The 15,150-nt window shown below is 61.5% G+C and overlaps 2 long non-coding RNA genes and 1 other non-coding gene across 3 annotated transcripts; 1 reads left to right on the top strand and 2 right to left on the bottom strand.

Moving 5' to 3' along the window:
* Window positions 1-3,379: 3,379 nt before the first annotated feature.
* Window positions 3,380-6,044, bottom strand: LOC136792980 (uncharacterized). Its single transcript, XR_010837644.1, has 3 exons — window positions 5,944-6,044; window positions 4,895-4,992; window positions 3,380-4,573 (listed from the first exon to the last, which is right to left on the bottom strand). It is a non-coding gene; the product is annotated as an uncharacterized lncRNA (long non-coding RNA).
* An 86-nt stretch (window positions 6,045-6,130) lies between these two features.
* Window positions 6,131-13,906, top strand: LOC136792990 (uncharacterized). Its single transcript, XR_010837653.1, has 3 exons — window positions 6,131-6,297; window positions 11,920-12,661; window positions 13,813-13,906. It is a non-coding gene; the product is annotated as an uncharacterized lncRNA (long non-coding RNA).
* Window positions 8,312-8,383, bottom strand: TRNAE-UUC (transfer RNA glutamic acid (anticodon UUC)). The gene has a single exon. It is a non-coding gene; the product is annotated as a tRNA-Glu (tRNA).
* Window positions 13,907-15,150: the final 1,244 nt, after the last annotated feature.

The raw sequence follows: 15,150 nt of genomic DNA, 5'->3' as shown, positions 1-15,150 counted from the left end.
AAAACCCAAGTGACCCAGTGAATGAGGCTGTCTCCAGGTTAAGGTACTCTGGCTGTGGCCGTTACGTAAGAGAAACGTAAACATCTGTTTCATCCAGCCCTGGTCATCTGGGGTCACCGTCACCGGCAGCCACTGTGACATTAACTGGCACATCCCCCCACGTTCTGCAGGACAATAGGTGTGGTCCCATCAGGCAAGGGCCTTTGGGTCAGTGGAGCCAATGGGCCTGCATTAACGTTACTTATCGTATACAATAGCTGCGGCCATGGGCTGTGACATCTGCATGGGCTGTAATCGTGGGACGCGGATGGGAACTTAACGGTGTGGCGATCTGCACTGACCCACGACCACCTTGGAAAACAGCGTGGCATTGGTGGGAGCAGTGCCTGGGATGAGCAGCTCCACCCGAGACAGCGGGGTCCCTGGATCGGCCACAGCAGCAGCACCCGGGGATCGCTTAGGAATGCACATTCTCAGGCCCCGCCCCACGCCTGCTGCTTGAGAATCTCTGGCTGTGGGCCAGCGGCCTGCAGGTTAACAGGCCCCGGGAAAGAGTAAGAACCACTGGCCTGGGACTCTCTGGCCCACCCCAGCAAGGATGTTCATAGGTCTCTTCGTAATAACCGAGAGAACGAGGGCAAAACCCAGAAATGGCCCAAATGTTTACAGGTGATTGTAATAGCACACGAAACTTACAAGATTGTAATTGTTTAGCATTGTAACATATGGATCTCAAGTTTCTGTGTATAAATCTATACAGGGGTGAAGCGAAGCTGCTTCCGAGGTGGGAGGGGGCGCTGGGCGTCCTGCTGAGGAGCCGTGGGGCCATGGGGGGCTCCTAAGCAAGGCAGTGACAAGAAGGGCACGGCAGGTGGTTATTTTAAAACCTCCGTCTGACAGCCCTTGCGTCTGGATCACCCGGGGGTCTGCCGGGTTTCCTCTGCTTTTCAGAGATCTGGCCCTTTTTCGTCGCACGACTTGTATTTTCAATTTGCTGTGGGACATTGTGGATGAATTACCTACTCCCAAAGAAGGAGAGGCTTTATTCTTCCCGGCAGGTGGTTTTAGCAGATCACTGGGCCCTGTTGAGATTTGCTTCTAGGCGTCACCAGGGCTGGTCCGTGCTCCCGGGGAGGGGGCCTTCTACGCCCACCTCGCCGTCTGCAGGTTCCATCTGTAAACTGTCTCTCTCAGGGCCACACACTGCTGGCTCCGTGCCGCGGACCTCCCCTCCCAGGTGCTTTCCGCTGGCTCCTGAGATTTTCCCCAGGGTGGGAGCTTCCCCTCCAGCCCCAGCCGGTGTGTCCCGCCTCCTCAGCTCAGCAAGGCTGTGCCTGCTGCTTTCTGTGCCCCGACGCCAGGGTGGGTGCAGGGCTCACAGTTGCCCTCTGCCTTCGCTCAGGGCTCATCCGCTCGACCCCGCCCCAAATGCCTCAACGTATGCATGTGTGTCTTTATGAGTTTGTCCGGGGGCGGGGGTGAGCCCCGCACAAGGGCTTCTGCCTGAAAGCCACATTTGCGAAAACGAATCTGCTGGACGGATCCACCGGCAGGAGGGAACCAGGAGTTCTCGCCTCTCCAAGCGACCGGATGCCAGCCGGCCTCCGCGCTGCCACGGGCTGCCACCAGAGGGCGCGCCAGTCCAGGCATTTGGGGTCCCATGCTGGGAGGGCCTCTGTCTCCTGGACGTTCAGAGGCTGTCCGCCCCCTGCACTAGCTTCCGGTCACGTGGTGAGGGGCACAGGCGGGCGCAGGCCATGTGCGGGCCCTGACACGCACACACGTGCACGCTCCCCCATCTTCATCCAGAGACCCCACTCACATCACAGCCCCTACGGAGACGCAGCGAGAGGGCTCCACTCTCAGGAAAGGATGGGCTCCACCGTCAGAGGTGCTGACCCCCGTGGGGCCCCTGGGCCCTCCAGGCTCCACCCGGGCCTCATGGGGTTCCCGGCACTGACCCCACCTGGCTTCCTTCCCTCCCTGGAGACATCCAGGGGCGACCCTGAAACCCAGCCAACGGGTGACTGCCTGCCCCTGTCTCATGAGGTTCACAGGCCCCGGGGAGGTTGGGGGAAAGGGCTCCTGGGACCTCCTCACCTGAAACTGTGTTGTTTCTGTGGCCCCAGGGCCCCTCGCACGGCAGGGCCCGGGCAGGCTGGTTCTGGTGAATGAATGAATGATTTCTTCTTTTGGCCTCGCCGCACGGGTTCTGGGATCTTAGTTCCCCCACCAGGGTTCGAACTGATGCTCTCAGCAGTGAAAGCGCGGCATCTTAACCGCTGGGCCGCCAGGGAGGTCCCGATGAGTGAATACTGAGCTAAGGGATGAAGTTTCAGCTCAGTTGCCACCTCGAGGCCTTTATCGAGGACCCTGGGTTCCCTGCCACGGTAGACAACCCGGGTGCGGCAGTTTCACACCCCAACACCCTCCCCCACTTTGGCCGCCAACGGAGCCCACGTGAACCCACAGGCCATGCTGTGGTCCAGCTGGCAGCTTCCTATGCTGAAGCCAAGTAGACCGTGGTGGCTGGGCTCCAGGACGGCCCCAAGGGAGCCTGCTGCCTGCCTGCCTGCCTGCCTGCGGGGACTGAGCTCCCCAGCAGCTCCTCAATCTGGCTGGGCCTTGGCGACGCAGGGGACAGGGTGCTGAGCTGCCGTGTAGGGAGCCCGGTTGTCTGCCGGTCTGGCTGCAGGGAGAGGCAGAGGCCCCGTGCAGCTGGCCCATCCCCCCTGTGGGCACCAGCCAGGCAGCCAGACACCGTTCCAGCCGTCATCACGTGCACAAGAGCCGCTGACAGAAAGGCAGGACAACGAGGAGGCTGTAGGGTCAGTCCTGCGCTGGCGGTGGCCAGGCACCCGGCGCCAGAGGACCAAGGCGGCAGGGGCAGTGCCACGGCGAGGACCAGGCGCCACACCCACAGGTGCCCAGCCTCTGTGTGAGCTCGCTGCCTGAGGGTGACCTTTCCCGTTTCAAGCACCAGCCTGCCTAGTCTCTTGACGCCTACAGCCTTCTGTCTCTGCCTCCGTCTTCTTTTACGCAGACATCACCTCACTCTCCAGGAGCACCTCCCACCCCACCCCTTCCTCACCTGGCCAGCAGCCACCCACTCCTCTCTGCCCAGATTCCAGCAGAACCCATGGCCAAATACCCAGGCATGCTGTTCAAATATTCATTAACAACCAGACAGTGTGGCCACCAACCAGCTAGAAGGGCCTCCGACATGGCACCAGACATTTACGCTTTGGATCCTGAGCCGTGGAGACGTCTAGACGGTTCCAGGGAGTAGCAGGGCGGCAGAGAGGAGGGCCTTGGGACCAGATACAGGAAGGATCCCATGAAGCAGGCAGCCTTTCAGTGGGACATTTCATCTTCTTTTCTTTCTTTCTTCCTTTGTACAATATATTTTAAAAATATTTATTTATTTGTTTGGTTGCACCTGGTCTTAGTTGTGGCAGGCCAGCTCCTTAGTTGCAGCTCACTGGCTCCTTAGTCGCGGCATGTGAACTCTTAGTTGCGGCATGCATGTGGGATCTGGTTCCCTGAGCAGGGATTGAACCCAGGCTCCCCTCATTGGTAGCTCAGAGTCTTATTCACTGCGCCACCAGGGAAGTCCCTCGTCTTTTTTCCTAACTACAGAATCAACCCACATTTACTGATGCAGACAGAGAAACAAGGTGACCCAGGTGCTGGGTGTCCCTTTTCTCCAGACATTTCTGGAGCCTATGGCCGAGGACACCAACTTTGTAGAGGGAGAGATTTGGGTTCAGATACCGGCTTTACCATTGACCAGCTCTGTGGCTTTGAGCTAACCAACTTGCGTCTGTGAGGCTCTGCTTTCTCTTCTGAAGAACGGCGACAATAACAGTTGTCACCATGAGGTGATAGTTGTGATGGCCACACAAGATGCCCAGGGCCGGGCCCCATGCCTGGCACATGCCAAGCTCCTGGAGGATGGCTATTAGAGACAAATACATTTTGCAAACAGGTGAGAGCACTCACCTGCTATTTGCAGCCCGCCCATTAACTCAACGGATCACATGCCAATCAGTTTTTCTCAACCACATCGGTTTTAACTGCCAGACATCCAGCTGTGAGGACACAGCATCAAGTCCTTACCACTCTGAGTGGACATCTAAGTTGTCAGCAAGTTGTCTTACTGTGAACAAGAGCTCCGTAACTGCATCATACCTGGGAGAAGCCACCGAGGGTTTCTGTGGTGCTTGGGCGGGGTGCCACTGGCTGCAGGGGACTCCAGGGGCACCCGGAGGGTGTTGACGCGGGAAAGTCTGCGGGCTGTGGTCTGTCCACGGGTGAGCTAGTGAGAACTCAGGGCGGGCGAGGCACTCTATACATAGGTGCTGGGTGGCGATGCCTCCGCCCCTTTGGCACCTTTTTCCTGTCCGAGAGAGAGAAGGAGGAGCCCCGCGCCCAAGAGCAAGGCGAGTGCTGTAGAGCGAGGGCCAAATGGCAGGCTTGAGAGATTCTAGTCCAGCCTGGTGATTTCAGCACCAGCCAGGAGGACAGCAGTCGAGAGCTGTCCTGGGAGTGGAATTCCCAGGGGAGGGCCATCCTGGAGGAGAGGGGAAAGGTGCAGGACGTGGGTTAGGGGTGGCAGGGAGAGCCAGGGAGATCCCCTGACCACCGGCTACTGCGGAGCCCTCCGTGTGGCCCTCCCAGTGTTCCACGCAGCCCCAGTGGGGAGCTGGGCTGCCATGTTTGGGACGGTGGGACCACAGCCTGCCAGGCATGCTGTCTCCTCTGCCACCCTTTCTCCTCCCCAGCAGCCCTCCCCACCCCCACCCCCCCACTCATCTCTGTGTCCAGCCAGGTCCTGGGAATCACATCTTAGGGACCAAGCAGATGAAAACGCGCTCAGCCAGGATTCACGTACAGGAGCGTTCACAACAGTGGCGTCGGATTCCCCCAAACTGGAAACAACCCAGAAGTCCACTGAGAGTCCATCCTGCATGGACATACCGCAGCCCAGCCCTACGGCGGAGAATCACACAGCAGGGGAAACGGATGAGCTGGTTACACACAGCCACGTGGGTCCCCACCCGCCGGTGTCAGCGGAATAAGCAGGACACAGTTGCAGTGGCTCTGGTTATAGAAAGCTCCGAGGCGGGCACAACAGAAGACAGAGATGCGACGCCCCCGGTGTGGGCGCGGGCGATGACACCCATGTGCTCGCTTCATTCATTCAACCGTTGTTTCGCGTTTCACGCACCTTTCTCTGAGCATATTATGTTCCAAAATCAAAACGTAAAGAAACAAGAGAAGACGCTAGGTGTCGCTGGTCTTTCTGGGAGCCATGCCTTCAAGGGCACTTGGCCTGGACGCTCGATTTGGTGGCCAGGGATCCGCACGCTGCCCAGGTCCCTCCAGCCTGAGGCATCCGGGCCCGGCACTGGAATCTGCACTTTAAATGCCTTGGCAGAGCCAGGCCGCTGGCCATTGCGGTTGCCAGCTGGGATTCCTGCTTTCTGAGCCAGCTGAGGGGCCCCTTCGGGCTCTATTCCCCAAGGCTAGCCAAGAGAAGGTGTGCCAGCCGTGGGGTGCACAGCGGCAGTTCCAGCCCAGCAGGAAGGGTGGGGCACCCCTGCTCCCTGGAGCCCCCAGGCCAGGGCCCCAGCCCCGCTCCGTCACCTGGACCGTTCACACCCCTGCCCGGGGCCTCAGTCTCCCAGCCAGTACGGCGCTCAGCTCAGTGTCCCCTCCTCTCCAGATCGCAGCGGAAGGCCCTCGGGGGGGCGGTCCCCACCCCAGACTCACCTTCGGATTCCAGACCTCTGAGCCCCCCGCCCCCCGCCCCAGTAATCCCAGCCTCCCGGGTAAGGGGACCAGTCCACGCCCTCCCCACCTCCTGCCTGGGTCACCGCCTCTTCCTGTCAGGCTCTAGGGGCCCAGTGGGCTAGCGGGGTCCTTCCCAGCCTGGCGAACCTGTGGCCTGGGGAAGGCAGGGGGCTTGGGCTTTCTTCTCACAGGTGTCCCTGCGGGGGAGGCTGCCTCGGCTGCCTTCAGCCCCGCAGGCGTGGCAGGGGCGGGGGCGGGGGGAAGTTGGCGGGGGCGCATGCGTGTGGGCACGCAGCACGTCTGTGGGCGGCACTGCAGCCTGCAGAACCGGAAGCCTTGCTGTGGGATCGGCTCGCCTCTGCCTGTGTCCCCTTCTGGGAGGAGCGGGGTGCTGAGGCTCTTCGCTGCCTAAGTTCTCAGCCGGCAGGCGGTGGTCCCGGCTGCCCCCCTGGTGGAAGGCTTTGTTCGGCCAGGCTCACGTGCAGGCAGGAGGAGGGTGAGGTGAGGAGGAGGGCGGCCCCCGAGACACCGAGGCGGCAGGGACCGCCGGGTGAGCGCCGGGCCGCAGGGGGCCTTGCACACGGGGGTGGGGGGCTGCTGGGAGAGCTCCGGGTCTGTCCTGGCCCCGGCTGGAGGGAAGTGGAGCCTTTGGGGTCGCGGCGGCTGCTGTGACCCTGGGGCCGTCGTGTCCTCCAGCTAAACGGGAGAGAGGCTCTTTTCCGGGAGAGCGAGGGGCCTCAGGCCGCGTGGATCCGTGTGTGAGACTGTCTGCAGACGCCTGTGGGTACAGGTGTGTGGCGTGTTCTGCCTGCTTGTGCACCTGGGTGTGTGAGCGTGGACGGCGTGTGTTTTTAGCTACAGCACAGATGCCTGGGTTGTGATGTGCATTTGTGTACTTGTGTGTGCTTTTGGGTCCCTGTGTTGTGGGTACAGGTGTGTGGGGGATGAGTTAAGTGGGTGCATGCAGAAGTGGGTGCCTGCGTGTGTGTGTGTGGTTGTGTGTGGCGGGTGTGCTGTGCAGGGGGGGTTTGGTTTACGTGTGTTTTGTGTGTGTGTGTGCTTGTGTGTCTGCATTTGTGCGTGTTGCTGTGCACAGGGGAGCCGGGCTGTCTGTGTGGGCAGCATGTGTGTGCACGTGTGTGAACACCACGTGACTGTTGCATGCGTGTGCGGTGCAGGTGTGCTGTGGGTGTGTTGTGCGGTGCGTGTGTGTGTTGCGTGTGTGCGCAGGCGTGTGGTCAGCATTCTGGGGCCACCAGCTCTCTCCCAGCCCTGCCCTAACTTTGCACCCTGGGCCCTGCCCCGTGGGCCACCCTGGAGGCCGCCCTGTGAAGCTCTGGCGGTGTCAGCCTTGGATCCTCTGCTCAGCAGAGCTCTGGCCCTGGGTCGCAGGTCCAACGGGGAGGCGGGGCTGCCAGGGGCGAGGCTGTGTCCTGAGGGAGCTGGCACGCGGCCCTGCTCGTAACAGGGGTTCTGAGCGGAGGGGCCGCTCCCCCTCCAGTTTCAGGGGGATCCCCAGACAGGTGTGCACAGGTCCCACATGTAACCACCACGGGCACTTGGAGAGGCTGGGGCAGAGAGGGCCCCTGTGGATGAGCAGCAGAGATGTGGGGGGGGGGGAGACAGAGAGGGAGACACAGAGACAGAGAGAGACAGTGAGAGGGAGAGATGGAGAGACAGAGGGACAGAGACAGAGAGAGAGAGACGGAGAGAGGAGAGACAGAGGCAGAGAGAGAGATGGAGAGCCAGAAGAACAGAGCGGCCAAGGCCTGCTGGCACTCGGGGTGTAGCATGGCCCCAGCACAAAGCTATGGACACAAGAGATGTCAAACTTCCTGGGGCAAAAGAGTGATGACTTCACGGGGACCCCTCTCCCCGCTACCCCTCCACAGACCCGGGAAGGACACTGCTATCCTCCCGATGCCACGAGTGGAAGAGGGAGGCTCAGAGAGGTTGAGTGGGCTGCCCACAGTCACACAGCTGACGCCTGCCGGCTCCGGCACCCAGGCCCCCACCCACACAGTGTCCCCTGCATCCTGAAGGCGGCAGCAGGGAGGGCCCAAGACTAGAGCAGATGACAGGCCCCCCTGAGACCTCCCCTCAGTTCTGAGGCCCACAGGAAGCTCCCCGCGTGGGTCAGTGGAGGCTGCCCTCGGAGGTGGCCAGGACACGTGCCCCTTCCCCTGCCACTGACCCTCCTCCCTCGCAGAGGAGCCGGGACCCTGGGCTGGCAGCTTGAAGTCAGGTGGAAGAGCCCAGAGTATCCCTGTCCTCAGCCCCCCTCCTGACAGGATTGTCTTCTGGGCCTGGAGACTCACTCCTGGGCTGAAAGAACAGATTGGGGTGTAGAACGGGGATATGACCGTGGCTGGCTGGGCCACTCAGGACACTGGTGAGCACAGGCGGGTGCAGGAGAAGCTGGTTCATGGTGCGTGCGCTGTGTCACCCTTCACCCTGAGCCTCTGCTTCCAATTCCTTTTTTTTTTTTTGGTCTGCGTGGCTTGCGGGATCTTAGTTCCCAGACCAGGGATTGAACCTGGGTCCTGGCAGTGAAAGTGCCAAGTCCTAACCACTGGACCACCAGGGAATTCCCTGTTTCCTCATCCGTCGTGTGGAGGTGATAACAGAACCACTGGGAGGGCCCGGTGCAGGGAACGTAACCTAAGTGCCAGCAGCCACCGCGTCCACCTGGGGCCTTCCCGTGTCATCCCGGGCCCGAGGCCCCGCTCCAGGCATCCGGTCTTTACTTGCTAGGCGTCTGAGAGGTCTGGGGGATAGGGTGCGCCAGGGGCCTCAGGGCAGTGAGTGTTTACCCCCTGAAGTGGGGCTGTTTCATAAGCCTATGAACCCGCATAGTTCTGAGTGCCGGCCCTGGGCTCCCGCACAGGAAGCGTTCAGCACAGAGCCACACGCAGTGGTAGTTCAAGTGATTATTGTAGTAACGTTCTCATCGCTTACTCGGGAAACACACCTGAGGCAGGAGCCATGTCACTCGGTCACGCGGTGTGCCGGTGCCATGGGCTTCCCACCGCTGCCCTCCCGCCTGCACGTCACCACGATGCTGGTGGCAGCCGTGCCACGCTTTGCCGTCCTGTGGATGCCCTGCCGCCCACTGGAGCTGCTCAACTCCTTGTGGCCCAGCCTTTCCTGGACCCCTGGGGGCTGCTCTTCTGCCGCACCTGTGTCTACACCAACAGCGCCATCAACCCCATCATCTGCAGCCTCACGTCCCCGGAGTTCCAGCTGCCTTCCGGCGGCTGTGCGGGGGTGGGGTGGAGGAGCCATAGAGGCGCATGGCTGGCCTCGGCTCCACCAGCTACAGCGTGGACCCCGGAAGATGCAGACCCGCGGGAGTGAGCTCACAGGCCCTCAGGCAGCTGGGCCCCCGCTCCAGCAGCAGGGGCCTGGTTTCAGCACCATCTGAGGGCTGCCCTCCCCCTGCCCAGCCCCTCTCGCCTCCCTCGGTTTGCTCCTGTGCTGGGTCCTGTCCGCTGGTGGCTGGCAGGGCCAGGAGAAGGGAGACACCCCTTTGCCAACGGCTCTCCTGGGTCCCTGGTGCCTTCCCTCCCCATGAACGAGGACTGGTCACGTGTCCTAGTTCTGGTCCCGTGGTTGGACTCCATTTGGGTAGCGCTCTCCCCTCCTCTGGAAGTGGGGGAGGTTAGGAGCAGGAGGAAGCTGGGAGGGTCCCAGCCTTCACTGGTGTAAATTAGGACCCTCCATCCGTTATTATTCATTCGTTTAAGCACTCTGTTTTCCAGGGGGAAAGTCCTGATGGGTGTTACAGGAATGCATTTCCAGTCTCTGGTGATAGCCGGTGTCAGTCTGGCTGGGGGCAGAGCCCGTGTGCGACGTTTTCCAAGCGGGACGGTGCCACCTGGTGCCACATAGAAAGGGTACCCAGCTCTACCGCTGACACCCAGAGACACCGCTGGCCGACTCGTCACTCACGTGTGCTGAGGCTGGCTGGTACCCGGGCCTGCAGCCTCCTCCCCTTTGAGCTCTGTCCCTGGACCACGAGCCGAGTGGTGCCGCCACGGGTCATAAACAGAGCAGAGCGCTGTGTTTCTTTGGGCTCCTCAGCCAGAAATAGGAAGCCTTCCTGAACCCCCAAGCCCGAAGTGTTCAAGCTCTGCTCTCGTGGGGCCCGCTTTGCTGACCACTGCCCTCTACACCCAGCACCGGAGGGGGAGTGAAGGGCATGGGACGGCCAGGCCCCAGGCTTCTTCCTCTCGGACTCCGTCTCTTTTCTGGGTGGAACACTGCAGCCAAAGGCATTGACAATTCAGGCATCAGGTGGCAAAAGAAGCCCTCAGCAGGGGAACCAGATGTGTTTTACCTGGCCCGGTTCTCAGAACCGCAGGCCTGTTTCTTCCCGCCGCTTCCCAGGCGAGACTCTGTACGGAAAGTGCTTTCAAAATCGCGGGCGGGGACACAGATCAGCGGTTGTCACGTCTGCTGTGACTCCAAGAGCCATAGGAGGATGGGCCGAGGGCCACATGCGAGCGGCCAGGACCCCCAGGTTAAGGGCCTGGCGGGCGGCCAGCTATGCGTTGAGCCGTCCAGGCCGCAGGCGAGGACGCGGCCTGTTTACAGGGGCCGTACAGTGTCGGCCAAGCAGGACGAACTGATGCTCGGCCTTCCATTGGTGCTCGCGACTGTCCATCCTGCTGATTCGCCAATGAGGGGAGAGCGTGGGTGCGAGTGGGTGTGGCCGTGGTCACGTGACAGCCGCAGACAGCGGGCCCCACGCACCTCGCTGGCCCAGCTAGCCCCTTGTCTGCCGCCTGTCCACGCAGGACCCTCCTCCTGGTGGTCCTTACTGATGGTCAGGGGCTCCGGGCCAGCCCGCTACAAGCAGCTCTTCTAACCCAGCAATGACCCTGTCAAGGGGACCTCCAGTTCTCCCGGTTTTATTGATGAGGAAACTGAGGCCGGGAGCCCTTTAGGCCGTCGCCTGTCCCCGGTGGGTGAGTCGCGGAGCTCCTGGCCACAAAGCCGTTAGGCCGAAGGCACAGGACCCTGACCCCATCCCCATTCTCTCCGAAATTATTTTCTTCTTGGGCCCCTGTGATGCTCATTAAAGCAGATTTTCCGTGGACCCTTGTTTGGGAGGAGGTCTGTGTGTCCAGAGGTCGCCCAAATGTGACTTCCAGGATGGAAGGAGGTGTGAATGAGGAATTACTTAGGTCAGGGAGGAAGGGAGTCCTGCAAGCTGGGGCCATGGTGGGGCTGTGTCCCCAGAGAGAGCCGAGGGACAGATGGGGGACGATGAGAAGATGGGGCCTCACTGGAGGGAGGGCGCCCTCACCTTGACCTTGTGGCTGAGCTCAAGGAATGGAGGCTGCCTGGGTGTGAGCATCTCCTGTGGCCACTGAGTGTGTGCGGGGCCCAGGTCTGGGCACTGGTGTTAAGAGGCCAGCCCCCGGGCTTCCCTGGTGGTGCAGTGATTGAGTCCACCTGCCGATGCAGGGGATGCGGGTTCGTGTCCCGGTCCGGGAGGATCCCACATACCGCAGAGCGGCTGGGCCCGTGAACCATGGCCGCTGAGCCTGCGCGTCCGGAGCCTGTGCTCCGCAACGAGAGAGGCCACAGCGGTGAGAGGCCCGCATACCGCAAAAAAAACAAAAACAAACAAACAAAAAAGAGGCCAGCCCCGGCCGCATTACTTAGTGTCCCGAGACCTGAGCCATGGCCCCTTCTTCCTTCATCTGTGAAATGGAGGCGAGCTTTACAGGCCTTCCTGCGTGGGCGCCGACAGACGCAGCGCAGCTGTGACAGCTTTTCCTGCTTACTCTGTTCCTGGCTTCAAGCTTTGTTTCTGGTACCTTCTGGACGGTCTCCTGATGCTGAGGTTACCTCTCCAACCAAACCGAGCCCCTGCTGTGAGGCTTCGGGTTTCCTCCTGGCCTTTCTTGATACTCCTCCCATCACCCTGTCACACACCTGGGCTCGGGTGCCCCTGCCCCCCAGTTAAGAGCAGGCCGAGGGAGGGTACTTGTCACGGGAGTTCTGGCCTCACCTCTGTGCCCGTCCTGCTGTCTGAACTGCTCCTCTTTTTTCTTTTGGCACAGGGACATGTCATTGACAGGGAGGTTGACTGCTTTACTGTCTCTTACCCAGGACATAGATGCAAATCAGGAAATAAGTCAATTTGGGCACCCCACGCCCCTGCAAATGAAAAGAGGGCACTTCTGAAGGTCAGAGAGGACGCCAAGCGGATGTCCAGGGTGAGCCTGTGCTCTGGCTTCCTTCACCCACAGCTCTCAGGAGCCCTGTTGGGTGGTCCAGGGCTCCCCAGACCTGGTGCGCGGCAGGCCCTCCCCCTCAAGCCCCTCGCTCAGTCGCTCCAATTTCTATTTCCTGGTTCTCACAATACCCGTTCCCATGTCCACCCCCCCCCCGGGGGAGCCTCAAAAATACCAGTGCTGAGCCTGGGCCCAGAGTTCTGGGCGCCTGCAGTAGAGGGGCCAGAGCTCCTTGGCGGGAACACTGCCCTAGGTGCGAAACAAATCCGCGAGCAACCCGCTCCGCGCTAAGGGACGCGCCGGGACAGGCGGACAGCCCCAGCCCCCTAGCTGGGCACCCCAGCCCTTAACTGTAACAGCGCCTGTGACAGCCAGCACCCCCAGTTTAAGGGGACAAGGACCAGCGCTGTGCTCTGGATGGATTTCCCACCCGAGGGGCTGAAAGCGACGAAGCTCTGGTGTGTGGAGGGGGACGCCAGCCAGTGGTTCGCTCCCAGCTGGGCTGCGAGGCCCGCGGCGACGTGTGTGCAGCCTGGCCTGCTGCGGCTCAGAACTCACGCTGTCCGGGACGACGCAGAGGAGCTGTCGCCACGTGGGAGTGCATGCAGCAGTTAGAGGTTAGAGCGGGTGCTGCCTGGGAACAGGCCCAGAAAACAGTGCTCGGAAAAGGGACGGTGCCAGGGCACCGGGTGGGGCGTGCCGTGCAGCGCCCTTGGGCCATCGGGACACCATGCCCGGCGCTGGCTTACTCGGTGCCATTCGGAGCTCCCCCGAGGCTCTGCTCTCTGATGAGTGTGTGTGGCCCTCGGGGTGAATGCCGAAGGGCTGCCGAGGGAGGGCGTGGGACCCGGTGCTGGCCCAGCTCCTGCGGAGCCAGCGAATCCTGCTGACCCCTCTCCGGGAGCCTGTGTGGGTCACCCATTTCCCCCACCTCCAGCAGGGGCCGCCGTGGGTGCAGGGACATCGCCACACTCCCCAGCTCAGCGCTGGGCCTTGGGGGCAGTGGGCTCCCCTGGGAAATGCTGGAGCAGCCAAGGAGTCTGGGCGGCGTCCCCTCTGAGCCTGTGCTCCCAGAAAACGGGCAAGAGGCCTCACAAACCCCTTGTTTTTTGAAGCACCCAGGGAGAAGGCTTACTGCAGAGACTTCCCCGAATGAAGTGAAGTTGATTCTCTCTTCCTCAGGACCCCCCTGAGGACCCCAGATACCCCCTGGGTTACCTACGACTAGGCCAGACCCTGACCCTCCAGCTTCCCGATCTTCATCTCATGGTTGATTAGCTGAGATTAGAGCCGCTTGTTCCCCTGAAACTAGCTACAGAGCAAACCATTTCCAGTTCAGCTGACCGAGATTCCCCTGACTGTCAAACAAGCCCAGCTGGAGACCACTGCCCTGTCACCTGCAGGCCACCCCCGTCACACCTCTCCTCCTCCCCACAGGAGCCCAGGGCAGGGCCGCCTGCTGGGACATCTGGTCTGCGGCCCCGCGGAGCCCTCCCGTGTGCTCTGGGTCTGCGGTTTGGCTGTCACCGCGGGCTGAGCGGGCCCCACGGCAGCCCAGGTGTTTCTTGTGAAGGCCGCACGCCGCAGGGGCGCAGGTGTGCTGAGTTAGTATCCACTCAATTGCTCACGTGCTCGCCTCCTCATCCCGATATCCCAGCAAGCACCGCGCCCAGAGCTCGTTTTCCCTCGATTTGCCCGGTGCTGGTCTCCTCCAGCGCCGGTCTCCCCCACCTCACCGGCCTGCATGGCGGTTTTTTGGTCGTCACAGGCCTGGATGGAGCCAGCGGCACTTAGTGGACGGTCCAGGGGTGCCTGAAGTCACCATAGTGGAGGTAAGAAGCCTGTTTTCAGTTTCTTGAGCTTTGGGCGTGGACACGAAGGGCTCTTTGCGCTTTTTGAAGCCACACTGGCTGTTCCAGGAGAGTGACCCCTGTGTAGCTGAGGAGACACTGTGCTCGGCTTCACGTGGAGCCTGAACAGGAGGCTCACTGTTTGGGGGCATCGTGTCATTACAGCCAGTCAATCGGTGTTTGCGCCTGGGGCGGTGCCTCTTTAGCTGCTACCTTCACCAGGAGCCTCCCACTCCAGGGAGCCCTTGGGCAGCCCCCAGCTGGTGGCACCCCCAGCCCTCCCACATCCCACGCCTCCCTCCCCTTCCTCCCCCCTCCCCTTCCTCCCTCCTCCCCTTCCTGCCTCTCCCCAAAACTCGCGAGACCCTAACACTTTTCCCTAGGTGTTCAGCGTTGATTTATGGGCCCTGGGAGTAGTGAGTGCATTGCGTGCGGTTTTGAATTCTAGTCTCCAGTGCTCCTGGGCTAGTGGCACGTGTGCAGTGGCTGGCTGGTCAGGCCGTCCAGGTGCGACAGGTCTCGCCTAGCGCGGTGCGCACGGCTGGGTGACCCCGGAGAGCCCCTCCCTCAGGGCTCTGGTGTCTCAGACCGAGCTCATGGTCTGAGCTTGTTCTGGAGGATCAAGAGGGGACTGAGAATCATGCATTAAAGAAATTGCAGAGAAAAACACCAGGGAAGAAGGTTCACCAGAGAGACTGAGTAAGGACAGGCAGATGTGTGTGGCCGCAGGTGCCTTTCTGCTCCTTTAACTGCGGGCGGGGCTGGGTTGGCCTGGGGCGATGGGACGCCCACTCCCCTGCTGGGTTCTGGCATGTTCTCAGGCAGTAGGTGCCCGGTGTCAGCGCCACACAGACGCACAGCACTTTGTCTTCCTCCAGGCCCACCGCCCAGGGCGCTTGGCGCCGCCTCTGGTCCTTCAGGGTCGTGCATCTTCGGGACGCTTGGGTCCTCCAAGCCCGCATCTCCCTTGTCCTCCTCCTTGCGAGGCCAGGGGCCCTCTCAGGCTCTCCCACCCCCGCCTGACTGAGGCGCTGGGGCCCCCGGCCCAGACCACAGGCGCCTGCTGGGTCGGTGGGAAGGAGGGTGCCAGGGGGAGAGGTTGGCTCTGGGCAGGGTTGCACTGCTTGGCCTGGGCCCGGGTTTCCAGGTCCTCAGTCCAGCCAAGTGAGCAGGCGTGTGTCAGGACCCTGGCTCAGAAGGGATTCGGTGACCGAGAAGGACTTGTCCGGGAGGCGTAGCAGCTGCCACCTGGCGCT

The sequence above is a fragment of the Kogia breviceps genome, chromosome 18 (genome assembly GCF_026419965.1).
Source record: "Kogia breviceps isolate mKogBre1 chromosome 18, mKogBre1 haplotype 1, whole genome shotgun sequence".
NCBI lineage: Eukaryota > Metazoa > Chordata > Mammalia > Artiodactyla > Physeteridae > Kogia > Kogia breviceps.
Note: the sequence above shows the minus strand (reverse complement) of the source record. Positions and strands in the feature narration are given on the sequence as shown.